The sequence below is a fragment of the Excalfactoria chinensis genome, chromosome 2 (assembly GCF_039878825.1).
Source record: "Excalfactoria chinensis isolate bCotChi1 chromosome 2, bCotChi1.hap2, whole genome shotgun sequence".
Lineage (NCBI taxonomy): Eukaryota > Metazoa > Chordata > Aves > Galliformes > Phasianidae > Excalfactoria > Excalfactoria chinensis.
In genome coordinates this window covers 141,740,645-141,754,898 of record NC_092826.1, presented here as the reverse complement: position 1 = coordinate 141,754,898, position 14,254 = coordinate 141,740,645, and the positions used below count along the sequence as shown (strand labels likewise).

Here is a 14,254-nt window from a genome sequence, read left to right as displayed (position 1 = left end):
ATTTGATTAAGGTTAAATGATTACAAAGCTAAAGCCAATTTGATTAAGGTTAAATAATTGCAAAGCTAAAACCGATTAGTTTTAGATTAAATGATTGCAAAGCTAAAGCCAATTTGGTTAAAGTTAAATAAATGTAAAACTACAAGCAATTACTATAAGGTTAACAGATTGCAAAGCAAAAAACCAATTTACTTGTGGTTACGTGACTACTAAGCAAAACCTAATGTGGGTAAAGTGAATTGATTCCTAACGTAAACCTAATTAAATTAAAGTGACTGAATGCAAAGCTAAAGCCAATGTGGGTGAAGTGAATTGATTCCTAAGCTAATACTAATTAGGTTAAGTCAGTGTAAAGCTAAAATAGGACTGTAAATCCTACTGTGTGCAGCTGATGTAGTATCGTAATGGCTCATCAGGCCTCCAAAAACTTTATTAAACGCCAACATAGCAGCAATGGAGTGCTGCGTCACGAGGAAGCATCCGACAACCGGGGAACAGAAGGGCCCTAAGGAAGAAAATGGCAAAGTTAGATCGTGGGCTGAAGCCAATGGAACAAACTATTAGCAATACATTAAGATGTAACTTTAGTGCCACATTGCAAAGTAGATTCAGAGTTAATCTCTACATTTAAAACAAATATAAGGTCACGTTTATTACCCTTATATTCACAATTAGCAAAACAAAAAGCAAAGACAAAAGAAAAGGCAAAAGCCTGACAGAAGAAAACATCAAAGGCAAACATGAGACAAAGGCGTGCACAAAACCCAAGGGGAAGCTGACGCACAGATCAGACCTGAGACGAGGCTGCAGGCAACACCGAGAGACCAAACAGAACAAAGCAAGGAAGGGTAACGTAGAGGGCAAAGCCCAAAAAAGGCTGAATAGAACTCCAAAAAGGAGCTAAAAGGATGAGAGAACGAGGCAGCAAATGCCAAAATGAAGGACAAGACCCTACAAAATGATGCAGGCAACTCCAAAATGGAGGCCTGCACCAAAGAGAACGATGCAAAAAATGCCAAAATGCAGAACAAGGCCCTACAAAATGATGCGGCGAACGCTGAAAAGGAGGGCGAAGCCCAAGAGAACGACTTAATGAATGCCAAAAGGCATGGCAAGGCCCTACAGAATGATGCAAGGAACGCCATAATGGAGGGCGAGGCCCAAAAGAATGATGAAGAGAACGCTAAAATGGAGGGCGAGGCAAAGAGCACGACGCGGAAATGCCAAAATGCAGGGCAAAGCCCGAGAGAATGATGCCGCGAACGCCGAAATAGAACGCGAGAAAACGATGCAAACGATGCCAAAATGAAAGGCAAGGCACAAGAGAATGATGTGGGCAATGGCAAAATGGAGAGCGAGGACAACACTGCAAGAAACAGCTGGGAAACAGCACAGATCAAACACAAAAACAACACAGCACGACAAAACCAGACAGACCGTAAAACACCCCGAAGTGCAGAAATAAGCTCTGAAACTCTACCTTAAGTCGCAATATGGAACAGATAAAAAACAGGCAGTGTGTGCTGCCCTTACCTGCTGCGCTGATAGTTACCGGTCTGCAAAGCTGGTTCTGCGGTGTTCCGGACGATGCGGGTTTCTGTTCCTCGCTGTTCTCATTGGGAGCCGCGCATCTCTCGGGGCTCTAATTAGGGAAACAATGAACGCCATTAGGGAAACAATTAATGCTATTTATATGTTTAAATTTGCACTAAGTTTAACAATTTCATTCCACGCTATGATTACAATGAAAGTAACATTCACATACAACACAAGGCATCAATTTTTATGGCTACATTTAGCTTAACAGACATCTTTAATATTGCGTTAACAATTATATTTACAGAAACGCTACAGGTTACTATAATTACCACTAGAGCCCCCATTAAAATAGGCAAACGGATAAAAATTAACTTGAATGCCATAAGCCAGGAAATCCCAGAGAGACAAAGGCAAATTCAAGCAAGAAGCAGACAAAAAAAAACCCAAAAAAGCAAAACAGAGCAAGCAGCCAACAGTAAGGCAAAAACAAGAGAAAAGGCAAGAGAAAGCCAAAGCAAAAGCAAGGGCAAAGAGACTGTGGTAGGTCATAGAAAAAACAAAGTCCAAAGGAAAGGCAGCGTAGGAGGCCAAGACAAGAACAAAGGGAACGCTAAAACAGAGGGCAAAGCCCTAATGAACGCTGCAGAAAACTGCAAAACAAAGGGCGAGGCCCAAAAGGGCGCTGCAGGGAACATCGAGATGGATGGCAAAGTCCAAAAGAACGCTGCAGGGAACATCAAGATATATGGCAATGCCCAAGAAAATGCTGCAAGGAACATCAAGATGGATGGCAAAGTCCAAAAGAACGCTGCAGGGAACATCAAGATGGAGGGCAAGGCCCAAGACAATGCTGCAATGAACGCTGACATGGAAGGCGAGGTCCAAGGGAACAGCGCAGGGAACATCAAGATGGATGGTAAGGCCCAAAATGGGCGCTGCAAGGAACATTAACGTGGGGGGCAAGGCCCAAAAGGGCACTGAAGGGAACATTGAAATGCAAGGCATGGCCCGAGAGAACATTGCAAAGATCATCAAGATGGAGGGCAAGGCAGCAGAGGAAATTACTTGGAACTCCAATATGGAATGAAAGGCTGGAGGGAATGCTGCGGTGAGCACCAAAATGAACACCAAAGCCCATAGAGTGCTGAACAGAACAGCAAAAGTGAGAGCAAAGAAAACACAGCATCAAAACCCAAAACAACAGCAAAGAGCAAAGGCAAGAAAAAAGGCAAAAGGAGAAAAGCACGCAGCCCATAAGACACCCAAAAGTGCAAAAATAAGCTCTGGAACTCTACCTTAAGTCACAAAATGGAACAGATAAAACACAGTCAGTGTGTGCTGCTCTTACCTGCTGGGCTGAGAGTTACCGCTCAGCAAAGCTGGTTCTGCGGGGTTCCAGGCAATGCAGGTTTCTGTTCCTTGCTGTTCTCATCGGGAGCCGCGCATCTCTCGGGGCTCTGCTGGCACCTGTAGGACACGACACGGCAATGAAGGCGCTGCCCACATCTGCAGGTACCACACTGTGAACATTACACTAACTGTGATGGAAGGGAGCAGTAGAATTAATGCTATTAGGGATAGAAGTAATGCTATTTCTAAGGTTAAAAGTGCAGTTACTTTACAAGTGGTATTTTGCACTAGGATTAGAATTAAGGTTACTTAAACAAAAACAAAGGGTTCTACTTACAGATACTCTGCAGACAAATGCAATTATCACTAGAGCTCCCATTAAGGTGCAGCTTCAGGTCAACATTAACATGAACGCCGCCTCCCAACAAATCCCAGAGAGCCAAAGGCAAATGGAAGCAGAACGCCCACAGAAAGCCCCCAAAAAAGAAAAGCAAAGCAAGCAGCCAACAGTAACACAAGGGCAAAAACAAGAGAAAAGCAAAGGGAAAGCACAAGGGAAAGTCAGGGCAAAGAGAGCGTGGTATGAAACACTAAGAACAGAGGCCAAAGGGAAGGCAGCGCAGGAGGCCAAATGGAAACACCAAAAGAACACTGCAGGAACACTAAACAGGGGGGCACAGCGCAAGAGAACATTGCAGGGAACATCAAGATGGAATGCAAGGCCCAAAAGGGCACAGCAGGGAACATCAAGATAGGAGGCAAAGCCCAAAAGGGCACAGCAGGGAACAGTAAAACAGGTCAAGGCCCAAAAGGGCACTGCATGAAGCATAAATGTGGGGACAAGGCCCAAAAGGGCACTGCAAAGAACACTAAAACAAAGCACAAGGCCCAAAAGGGCACTGCAAGAAGCATAAATGTGGGGACAAGGCCCAAAAGGGCACTGCAAAGAACACTAAAACAGAGCACAAGGCCCAAAGGGGCACTGCAAAGAACACTAAAACAGAGCACAAGGCCCAAAAGGGCACTGCAAGAAGCATAAACGTGGGGACAAGGCCCAAAAGGGCACTGCAAGAAGCATAAACGTGGGGACAAGGCCCAAAAGGGCACTGCAAGAAGCATAAACGTGGGGACAAGGCCCAAAAGGGCACTGCAAGAAGCATAAACGTGGGGACAAGGCCCAAAAGGGCACTGCAAGAACCACTGAGATGGAGAGCATGGCCTCCAAGGCTGCAGTGAACAAAAGAATAGGATATAAGGCACTAAAGAAAGCTGCAAGGGACTCTGATATGGGAGGGAAGACCCAAGAGAATACAGGAGAGAACACCAAAACAGAAAACAAACCCAACAGAATGCTGAACAGAACAGCAAAACTGAAAACAAAGAGAACACTGCAGGAAATACATGAGCAGTGACAGAGTGCAAAGGCAAACAGAATGCAGAAGGACGAGAGCAGACAGCCCATAGGGCACCCCAAAAGTGCAGAAAGGAGCTCTTGAACTCTACCTTAAGTCACAATATAGAACAGATAAAACACAGTCAGTGTGTGCTGCTCTTACCTGCTGGGCTGAGAGTTACCGCTCAGCAAAGCTGGTTCTGCAGGGTTCCAGGCAATGCAGGTTTCTGTTCCTCGCTGTTCTCATCGGGAGCCACGCATCTCTTGGGGCTCTGCTGGCACCTGTTGGACACAATACTGCAATGAAGGCACTGCCCACATCTGCAGGTACCACACTTGTTCATAATGCTTCTTACCTGCAGCAATAGGGCTGGGAACAGACAAGTAGAAGGCTTAGGTACTCAACCACATTTTTACCTCTGTGTTCTCTGATCGCTGCTCATTATACACAGCCCTCGCCTTTGCTTTGGGAGGGAGGGATGGAGGAAGCGACGCCAGCCCTGCTGGTTCCCTCCTTGTCCCGCGCTGTGAGTGACATCCACCTTTAGATGTCCTAAGGACCTGAAAACCACGACTCTGTGGATCCCGATGAGACGCATCACAGAGTGACAAGGTAATTCAGTGCTGCAGTCACCGAGCTGCTCTCAGTGCTGTGTGAGAAGTGGTGGCAGTCAGGTGCGGTCCTGGTGAGCAGAAACACGGCCAACATCGTACTCCTGTTTAGGAAGCGTAGAAGGGATGATGATGGGAACTGCTGACCCGCCAGTCTCGCTGCTGTGCTGGGAACGACCACCGAGCAGATCCTCCTAGAAGAGAGCCAGGGCACGTGGAAGCTGGATGTGATGTGGGAGAACCGGCGTGGCTTCACCGAGGGCAAATCCTGCTTGACCGACCTGGTGGCCTGAGAGAGCTGCTGATATCATCCAGCTGGAACTCAGCAAGGCCTCTGACGTGGGAGCCCACAGCATCCTCGGCTCCAAATGAGGAAGACACCAACTGGATGGGTGGACTTTGGATGCATGACCAACTCGCTGTATAACCAAGTCCAGACAACGGCGGCCAAAGGCTCCACATCCAGATGGAGATGATGAACATGGTGATGATGGAGATGATGACGATGATGACAACAGCAGCGACAAGCGGTGTGCCACAGCAATCACAGCTGTAGGAGATACTCTGCAATACATGATCATAGAATCATATGATGGCCTGCGCTGAGAAGGATCATTAACTATCATCGCCTTCCAACCCCCCTGCTATGGCTAAAATAACCAACCACCACAGCAGGCTACACGCAGCCTCAAACGGCTCCAGGGATGGGACAGACCAACTTGTGCCCCCTGTTCCACCCCGCTTCCTTCACCCCCAAAGCCCTGAAATAAAGAAAGGAGGGAAAATGGCTCACCCAGCTCTCCAAAGGAAGCAGATTCCAGACACAAATGCTGCTCCTTCTACCCATCCTTAAACGCAGCCAAGAGCCCCAAAAAGTGAAAATCTAAAACCCAGTAATAAAGAAGGAATTTCTTACCGCACTGCAAAGCCCAACACTCACTGTACAGCCCAAAGGAAAGGATCTCCAAGCAGAGACACAGCCCATATGGTACCCAGCAAGAAAGAGCAACCACTCATTGGAATGCTCTCATGGAGGCACCGCAAGGAGCTGATGCTGCCCCCTGCCCTGCACAGCCCTTAAATGTGGCTCAAGGAGGGGGGTGGAGCCAGGCTGGGCCCAGTCAGCTTCCAGCCCTGAACTGCTCCCACCTGTGCTCACTGGCTGCCCACACCTCCCAGCAGGTAAACAATCAGGCTGTTACGTAACAGCTGCAATCAATACTAAAGACAAAAACAAAGTCATAAACAGCCAACAATCACATCTACCTGTAAAGAAAGGGGGGTGCATCAGTAGATGAGAAATGACGGCACGTGGATTCCGTCAGGGGGGTGACATGCGGGTGATGCAGGCGGTGATGCGGGGGGCGATGCCAGGGGGGACGTTGGGGTGCTGCAATAGAAATGCTGAGTCATGCAGGAAGCCATGATTGGGGGCAGACACGGCAGCAGAGCACAGCTGCAGGCAATGCACCTAATTGGCTGCAGGGCGGACCCTGGCTCCGCCCCTTCCCAATCCTCATATAAGGGCTGCCAGTGGAAGGGAGAATGTTTTTGCTGCAGCTCCTTCTGCCAGAAGCTCTGCCCACATTGAGGAGCTCCTCTTCTCTGTTCTGCCTTCGTAGCTGCTGTGTGTGACCGTTACCTGCTGTGCTGTGCTCGAGGACTACGCTTCTCCGCCAGCGCTGCTGCATTGCCTGTTCTATTACTGCACTACAGCAGGTAAGGCCTTGCTCTGAGACTGCACTGATGGTGTGGGGTGAGAATGTAGGGCAGAGACAATGTGGGGGGTGATGTGAGAGATGCTGTGGGGCAATGAGGGAGAATGAGATGGTGGAGTGATATTGACTTAGTGTTGGAAGGCCAGCAAGGAGTAACCCAGAGGGGGGGACTTTGCTGCACTGACCCAGAGGGCTGATGTTCCTGAAGTGACCCATAAGGCTGATAGGGCCGCCGTAGGGCCATAATGCTGTGCTGATGCTGTAGATAAATAGCAGGCATTGGAAGTTGGAGCTGTCACTGGGATGTGACACTGAGCTCATGTTTGGCTTTGAAGTTGTGTGTAGATCTGGAGGCATCGTTGGTGTTACACAGCAAGGAGCCGTGCTGGATTGACGCTGTAAGGGACGCTGTGTGGCAATGCTGAGAGATCATGGAGGGGGAATTGGGTACAGAGTTAGTAGAGAATTAGAACAAGGGAATGATTACGGTCAGAGACAGAGAATGATGACAATGAGAGACAGCGAAATAGAAGAGAAACGAGGCAGAGAATTGCTAGAATGAGTGAGGGAGAACTGCACCTGGTGGCAAGGAATGGTTGGACAAGGAGAGAAAAGAATGGTAACACAACGAGAAACAACCAGGGATGCCAGAATAAGAGGCAGACAGTCATTACAACAAGAGGCAGCTAATTAGTACACAATGAGAGGCAGAGAACTACGACATTTGTGGGCAAAGCGTTGATAGAAAATGCTGGGCAGTGAGGGGTGCCCAGGGATGGACAGACAGAATGGTTGGACACTGAGTGGAATGAACGGGGAGAGAATAAGACAGAATGACTGGACAATGAGTGGCACTGAATGGGGAGAGAATGAGACACGGAAAATGGTTGGACAGTGAGGGGCAGGGAATGGGTACAGACTGAGACACAAAGAACGATTGGACAAGGAGCAGCAGGGAAGCGTTACAGAATGAGACACAGAAAATGACTGGACAGTGAGGGGCAGGGAATGGGTACAGACTGAGACACAAAGAACGATTGGACAAGGAGCAGCAGGGAAGCGTTACAGAATGAGACGCAGAAAATGATTGGACAGTGAATGGCAATGAATGCGTAAAGAATGAGAGACAGAGAATGACTGGGCAGTGAGTGGAAGGGAATGTGTACTAACTGAGACGCAGAGAGTGACTGGATAACAAGTGGAAATGAATGGGGAGGGAATGAGACACAGACAATGATTGGACACTAATTGGCAATGAAGAGCTAAAGAATGAGAAACGCACCATGATTGGACAATGATTGGCAGCGAATGCTTAGACAAGGAGACACAGAAAATGATTGCACAAGAAGTGACGGTGAACAGTAAGAGAATGAGAGACAGAAAATGATTGGGTAGTGAGTAGCAGTTACTGTGTAAAGAATGAGACACAAACAATGATTGGACAATAAGTGGAAAAGAAGCATTAGAGAATGAGGAACATACAATGATTGGATAGTGAGCAGCAATGAATGGTGTGAGAATGGCACATAGAGAATGACTGGAAAGTGAGTGGCAATGAATGGGTACTGTTGCAGAAAGGAACCAGGTGAGACTCAAACTCGTGGGTACTCTAGTGTTGATTTTATTGACAAGCTCAGTACAGCAGACATACAGAGCTTGGGTCACCCCTAGTGAATGACATCCAACTTTACCATGTTCCCTATCAGTACAGAATGAGGCACAGAGAATGACTGGACATTGAATGACAGGGAATGGTGAAAGAATGAGAGACAGGAAACATTTGGACAGTAAGTGGCAGTGAATGGTGTCAGAATGAGAGAATGATTGCACAAGAAGTGGCAGGGAAGGGTTACAGAATGAGACATGGTGAATGATTGGACAGTGAATGGCAGTTAATGGGTAGAGAATGAGAGACAGAGATAGATTGCACAATGAGTGGCAGTGAAACATGACAGACTGAGACACAGACAACAATTGGACATTGAGTAGCAGTAAATAGATAGAGAATGAGATACAGAGAAAGACTGGACAGTGAGTGGCACTGAATGGGTAGACCAGGAAACACAGACAATGACTGGACACTAATTGGAAACGAAGGGTTAAAGAATGAGAAAAACACCATGATTGAACAATGATTAGCAGTGAAGGCTAACACAAGCATTCACTTATTTATTTAAATCGATGGAGTCTTATTTATTGGCAATGGAGTCTTATTTATGGCCAAAGGAGTCTTAGTAATTAGCTACGAAGTATCATTAGCAATGGAATCTTAGTTATTGTCACTGGAGTCTTTTTTATTGTCACTGGAGTCTTTTTTATTGGCAATGGAGTCTTTTTTATTGGCAATGGAGTCTTTTTTATTGGCAATGGAGTCTTTTTTATTGGCAATGGAGTCTTTTTTATTGGCAATGGAGTCTTTTTTATTGGCAATGGAGTCTTTTTTATTGGCAATGGAGTCTTTTTTATTGGCAATGGAGTCTTTTTTATTGGCAGTGTAGTCTTTTTTATTAGCAGTGTAGTCTTTTTTATTAGCAGTGTAGTCTTTTTTATTAGCAGTGTAGTCTTATTTATTGGCAGTGGAGGCTTATTTATTGGAAATGGACTCTTAGTTATTAGCAATGGAGTTTAATTTATGGGCAATGGATACTAATTAGCAATGGAGTCTTATTTATTTGCTATGGAGTCTTATTTATTTGCTATGGAGTCTTATTTATTTGCTATGGACACTTATGTATTTGCTATGGAGTCTTCTTTACTACCTATGGAGTCTTATTTATTAGCAATTTAGTCTTACTTACTGGATATGGAGTCTTATTTATTGGCAATTGAGTTTTATTTATTGGCACTGCTGTCTTATTTATTGGCAATGGAGTCTTATTTATTAGAAATGGATTCTGATGTATTATCAATGGGCTCCTATTAATTGGCAAAGGAGTCTTATTTATAGGTAATGGAGCCTTATTTATTAGCAATGGAGTCTTAGTAATTAGGAATGGATTCTTATTTATTGGCAGTGGCATATTATTAGCAATGGAGTCTTATTTCTTGGCAATGGAGTCTTATTTCTTGGCAATGGAGTCTTTTTTAATAGCAATGGAGTCTTATATATAGACAATTAAGTCTAATAAGCAATGGAGTCTTATTTATTGTCAGTGGAGTCTTATTAATTAGGAATTGAGTCTTATTTATTGGCAGTGGTGTCTTATTGGCAATGGAGTCTTAATTGTTGGCAATGGAGTCTTAATTGTTGGCAATGGAGTCTAATTAGCAATGGCATATTATTGGCAATGGAGTCTTATTTATTTGTTGACCATGGTGTCTTATTTATTTGTTGGCCATGGTGTCTTATTTATTTGTTGGCCATGGAGTCTTATTTATTTGTTGGCCATGGAGTCTTGTATTATGTATTATCAATGGGGTCCTATTAATTGGCCAAGGAGTCTTATTTATTGGAAAAGGAGTCCTATTTATAGGCAATGGAGTCTTATTTATTAACAATGGTGTTTAATATGCTGTGGAGTCTTATTTATTAGCAATAGAGACTTATTTATTAGCAATGGAGTCTTATTAATTATCAATGGAGTCTTACTAATTAGGAATGGATTCTCATTTATTGGCAATGGCATAATATCAGCAATGGATTGTTAATTATTGGCAAATGAGTCTTATTTATTGGCAATGGAGTCTTATTTATTGGCAATGGAGTCTTATTTATTATCCATGGAGTCTTATTTATTAGCTATATATATAGATTTATTGGCAATTTAATCTTTTTTATTGGCAATGGAGTCTGATTTATTACCAGTGTAGTCTTACTAATTAGCAGTGGCGTATTATTTATTGGCACTGGAGTTTTATTTATCGGCAATGGACTCTTATTTAATGGCAACGGAGTCTTATTTATTGGCAATGGACTCTTATTTATTGGCAACAGAGTCTTATTTTTTTGCATGGGAGTCTAAGTAGCATTGGAGTCTTTCTTATTGGAGTCTTATTTATTGGCTATGGAGTCTTATTTATTAGGAATATATTCTTATTTACTGAATATGGAGTTTTATTTATTGGATATGGATTCTTATTTACTGGCAATGGATTATTATTTATTGGCAATGGAGTCTTACTAATTAGCATTGGATTCTTATTTACTAGCAATGGAGTTGTATTTATTAGCAACGCAGTATTAATTATTAATTTAATTCTATTTATTGGCCATGGAGTCTTATTTATTGGCCATGGAGTCTTATTTATTGGCCATGGAGTCTTATTTAATGCCATGGAGTCTTATTTAATGCCATGGAGTCTTATTTAATGCCATGGAGTCTTATTTAATGCCATGGAGTCTTATTTAATGCCATGGAGTCTTATTTAATGCCATGGAGTCTTATTTAATGCCATGGAGTCTTATTTAATGCCATGGAGTCTTATTTAATGCCATGGAGTCTTATTTAATGCCATGGAGTCTTATTTAATGCCATGGAGTCTTAAGTATTACTGGAGTTCTATTTATTAGCAATGGAGCCTCATTTATTAGCAATATTGCCTTATTAATTAGCAGTGTAGTCTTATTTATTGGCAATGGTGTCTTATTTATTGGTATTGGATTCTAATTAGCAATGGACTCTTATTTATTATTACTGGAGTCTTATTTATTAGGAATGGAATCTAATTTATTGGCAAAGGAGTCATATTAATTTGGAATGGAGGCAATGGAGTCTTATTAGCAATGAATTCTTACTGATTGGCAATGGAGCCTTATTTGGTTCCTATGGAGTCTTATTTATAAGCAATGGGGTCTTAATTAGTGGCAGTGGGGTCTTAATTAGTGGCAGTGGGGTCTTAATTAGTGGCAGTGGGGTCTTAATTAGTGGCAATGGGGTCTTAATTAGTGGCAGCGGGATTTACTAATTAGCAAAGGGGTCTTACTAATTAGAAGTGGAGACTTATTTATTAGCAATGGAGTCTTATGTATTGGCAATGGAGTCCTAATTATTGGAATGGAGTCTTAATTATTGGCAGTGGATTCATATATTGGCAATGGAGCCTTATTTATTATCAATGAATCCTATTTATAAGCAATATAGTTTTACTCATTATCAGTGGATTCTTATTTATTGGCAATGGATTCTTATTTATTGGCAATGGTGTCATATTTATTAGAAAAGTTGTTTAATTAGCAGTGGAGTCTTAATTATTGGCAGTGGAGTCTTAATTATTGGCAGTGGAGTCTTAATTATTGGCAGTGGAGTCTATTTATTGGTAATGGATTCTAATTAGCAATGGACTGTTATTCATTAGCAATGGAGTCTTAAAAATTAGAAATGGAGTCTTAATTAGTGGCAGTGGAGTCTTAATTAGTGGCAGTGGAGTCTTAATTAGTGGCAGTGGAGTCTTAATTAGTGGCAGTGGAGTCTTAATTAGTGGCAGTGGAATGTTATTTGCAATGGAGTCTTATTAATTAACAATTGAGTCTTATTTATTAGCACTGTAGTATTACTAATTAGCAGTGGAGTCTTAGTTATTGGCTATGGACTATTGTTTATTGGCAATGGAGTCTTATTTATTGGCAATGGAGTCTTATTTATTGGCAATGGAGTCTTATTTATTGGCAATGGAGTCTTATTTGTTAACATTAAAGTCTTATTTATTGGCAATGTGGTCTTATTAATTAGAAATGGATTATTAATTAATGCCAGTAAGGTCTAATTAGCAATGGAGTCTTATTTATTTGCAATGCAGTCCTACTTATTAGTAATGGATTCTTATTTATCAGCTACGGAGTCTTAATTATTAGCAATGGAGTCCTATTTATTGGCAATAGAGTCTTTTTAGCAATGGATTCTTATATATTGGCAATGGAGTCTTATTTATTAGCAACTGAGTCTTACTAATTAGCAATGAACTCTTATTGTTAGCTTTGAAGTCTTATTTATTGACAATGGAGTCTTATATATTAGCAATGGAATCTCATTATTAGCAATTGAGATTTATTTATTAGCAATTGAATCTTATTTATTGCCAATGCAGTCTTATTTATTAGCATTTGAGTCTTACTTATTAGCAATATAGTTTTCTTCTTTTGCAATGGAGTCTTAATTATTGGCAATGGAGTCTTAATTATTGGCAATGGAGTCTTAATTATTGGCAATGGAGTCTTAATTATTGGCAGTGCATTCATATATTGGCAATGGAGCCTTATTTATTATCAATGAATCCTATTTATAAGCAATATAGTTTTATTAATTATCAGTGGTTTCTTATTTATTGGCAATGGATTCTCTTTTATTGGCAATGGTGTCATATTTATTAGAAAAGTTGTTTAATTAGCAATGGAGTCTTACTTATTGGCAGTGGAGTCTTACTTATTAGCAGTGGATTCTAATTAGCAATGGAGTCATATTTTTTAGCAATGGACTCGAATTAGAGATGGAGTCTCTATTTATTGGCAATTTAGTCTTTTTTATTGGCAAAGGAGGCTCATTTATTGGCATTGGAGTCTTAATTATTAGCAACGAAGTCTTAATTATTAGCAACGGAGTATTAATTATTATTGTAGTTCTATATCTACTGGCAATGGAGTCTTATTTATTGGCAATGGAGTCTTATTTATTGGCAATGGAGTCTTACTTATTAGCAATGGAGTCTTATTTATTAATGGAGTCTTATTTATTAGCAATGGAGTCTCAAATATTATCAATATAGTCTTAATTAGTGGCAGTGGAGTCTTAATTAGTGGCAGTGGAGTCATATATTAGCAAAGGAGACATATTTATTAACAATGTAGTCTTAATTAATGGCAATATATTCTTAAGTATTAGCAATGGAGTTTTATTAATTGGCAATGGAGTCTTTTTTATTAGCAATGGAATCTTATTTATTAGCAATGCAGTATTACTAATTAGCAATGGAGTCTTACTTATTAGGAATTGAGTCTTATTTATTGGCAGTGGCGTCTTATCAGCAACGGAGTCTTAAATACTGGCAATGGAGTCCTAAATATTGGTAATGGAGTCTTAAATATTGGCAATGTAGTCTAATTAGCAATGGAGTCTTATTAATTAAGAATGGAGTCTTATTTATTGGCAATGGCATATTATTGGCAATGGAGTTCCATTTATTGTCAATGGAGTCTTACTAATTGTCAATGAAGTCTTACTTATTATTGGCAATGGAGTCTTATTTATTAAAAATGGATTCTTGTATTATGTATTATCAATGAGGTCCTATTAATTGGCCAAAGGAGTCTTACTTATTTATTGGCAATGGAGTCTTACTTATTTATTGGCAATGGAGTCTTATTTAATGTCAATGGAGTCTTATTTATTGGCAGTGGGATCTTATTTATTTATTGGCAGTGGAGTCTTATTTATTGGCAAAGGATTCTTACTAATTAGCATTGGATTCCTATGTACTAGCAATGGAGTCTTATTTATTAGCAACGGAGTTTTAATTACTAATGTAATTATATTTATTGGCAATGGACTCTTAATTATTGGCAGTGGAGTTTATGCGCAATGGATACTAATTAGCAATGGAGTCTTATGTACTTGCTATGGAGTCTTATGTACTTGCTATGGAGTCTTATGTATTTGCTATGGAGTCTTATTTACTACATATGGTGTCTTATTTATTAGCAATTTACTCT

At 41.5% G+C, this 14,254-nt stretch overlaps 1 long non-coding RNA gene across 2 annotated transcripts; it reads right to left on the bottom strand.

The window, feature by feature from the left end:
- Positions 1–52: 52 nt before the first annotated feature.
- Positions 53–5,939, bottom strand: LOC140248844 (uncharacterized). Of its 2 annotated transcripts, XR_011902898.1 has the most exons (5): positions 5,811–5,939; positions 4,446–4,564; positions 2,888–3,006; positions 1,534–1,642; positions 53–505 (listed from the first exon to the last, which is right to left on the bottom strand). It is a non-coding gene; the product is annotated as an uncharacterized lncRNA (long non-coding RNA). The 2 variants fall into 2 exon arrangements; XR_011902897.1 differs by lacking the exon at positions 4,446–4,564.
- Between the last annotated feature and the right edge of the window lie 8,315 nt (positions 5,940–14,254).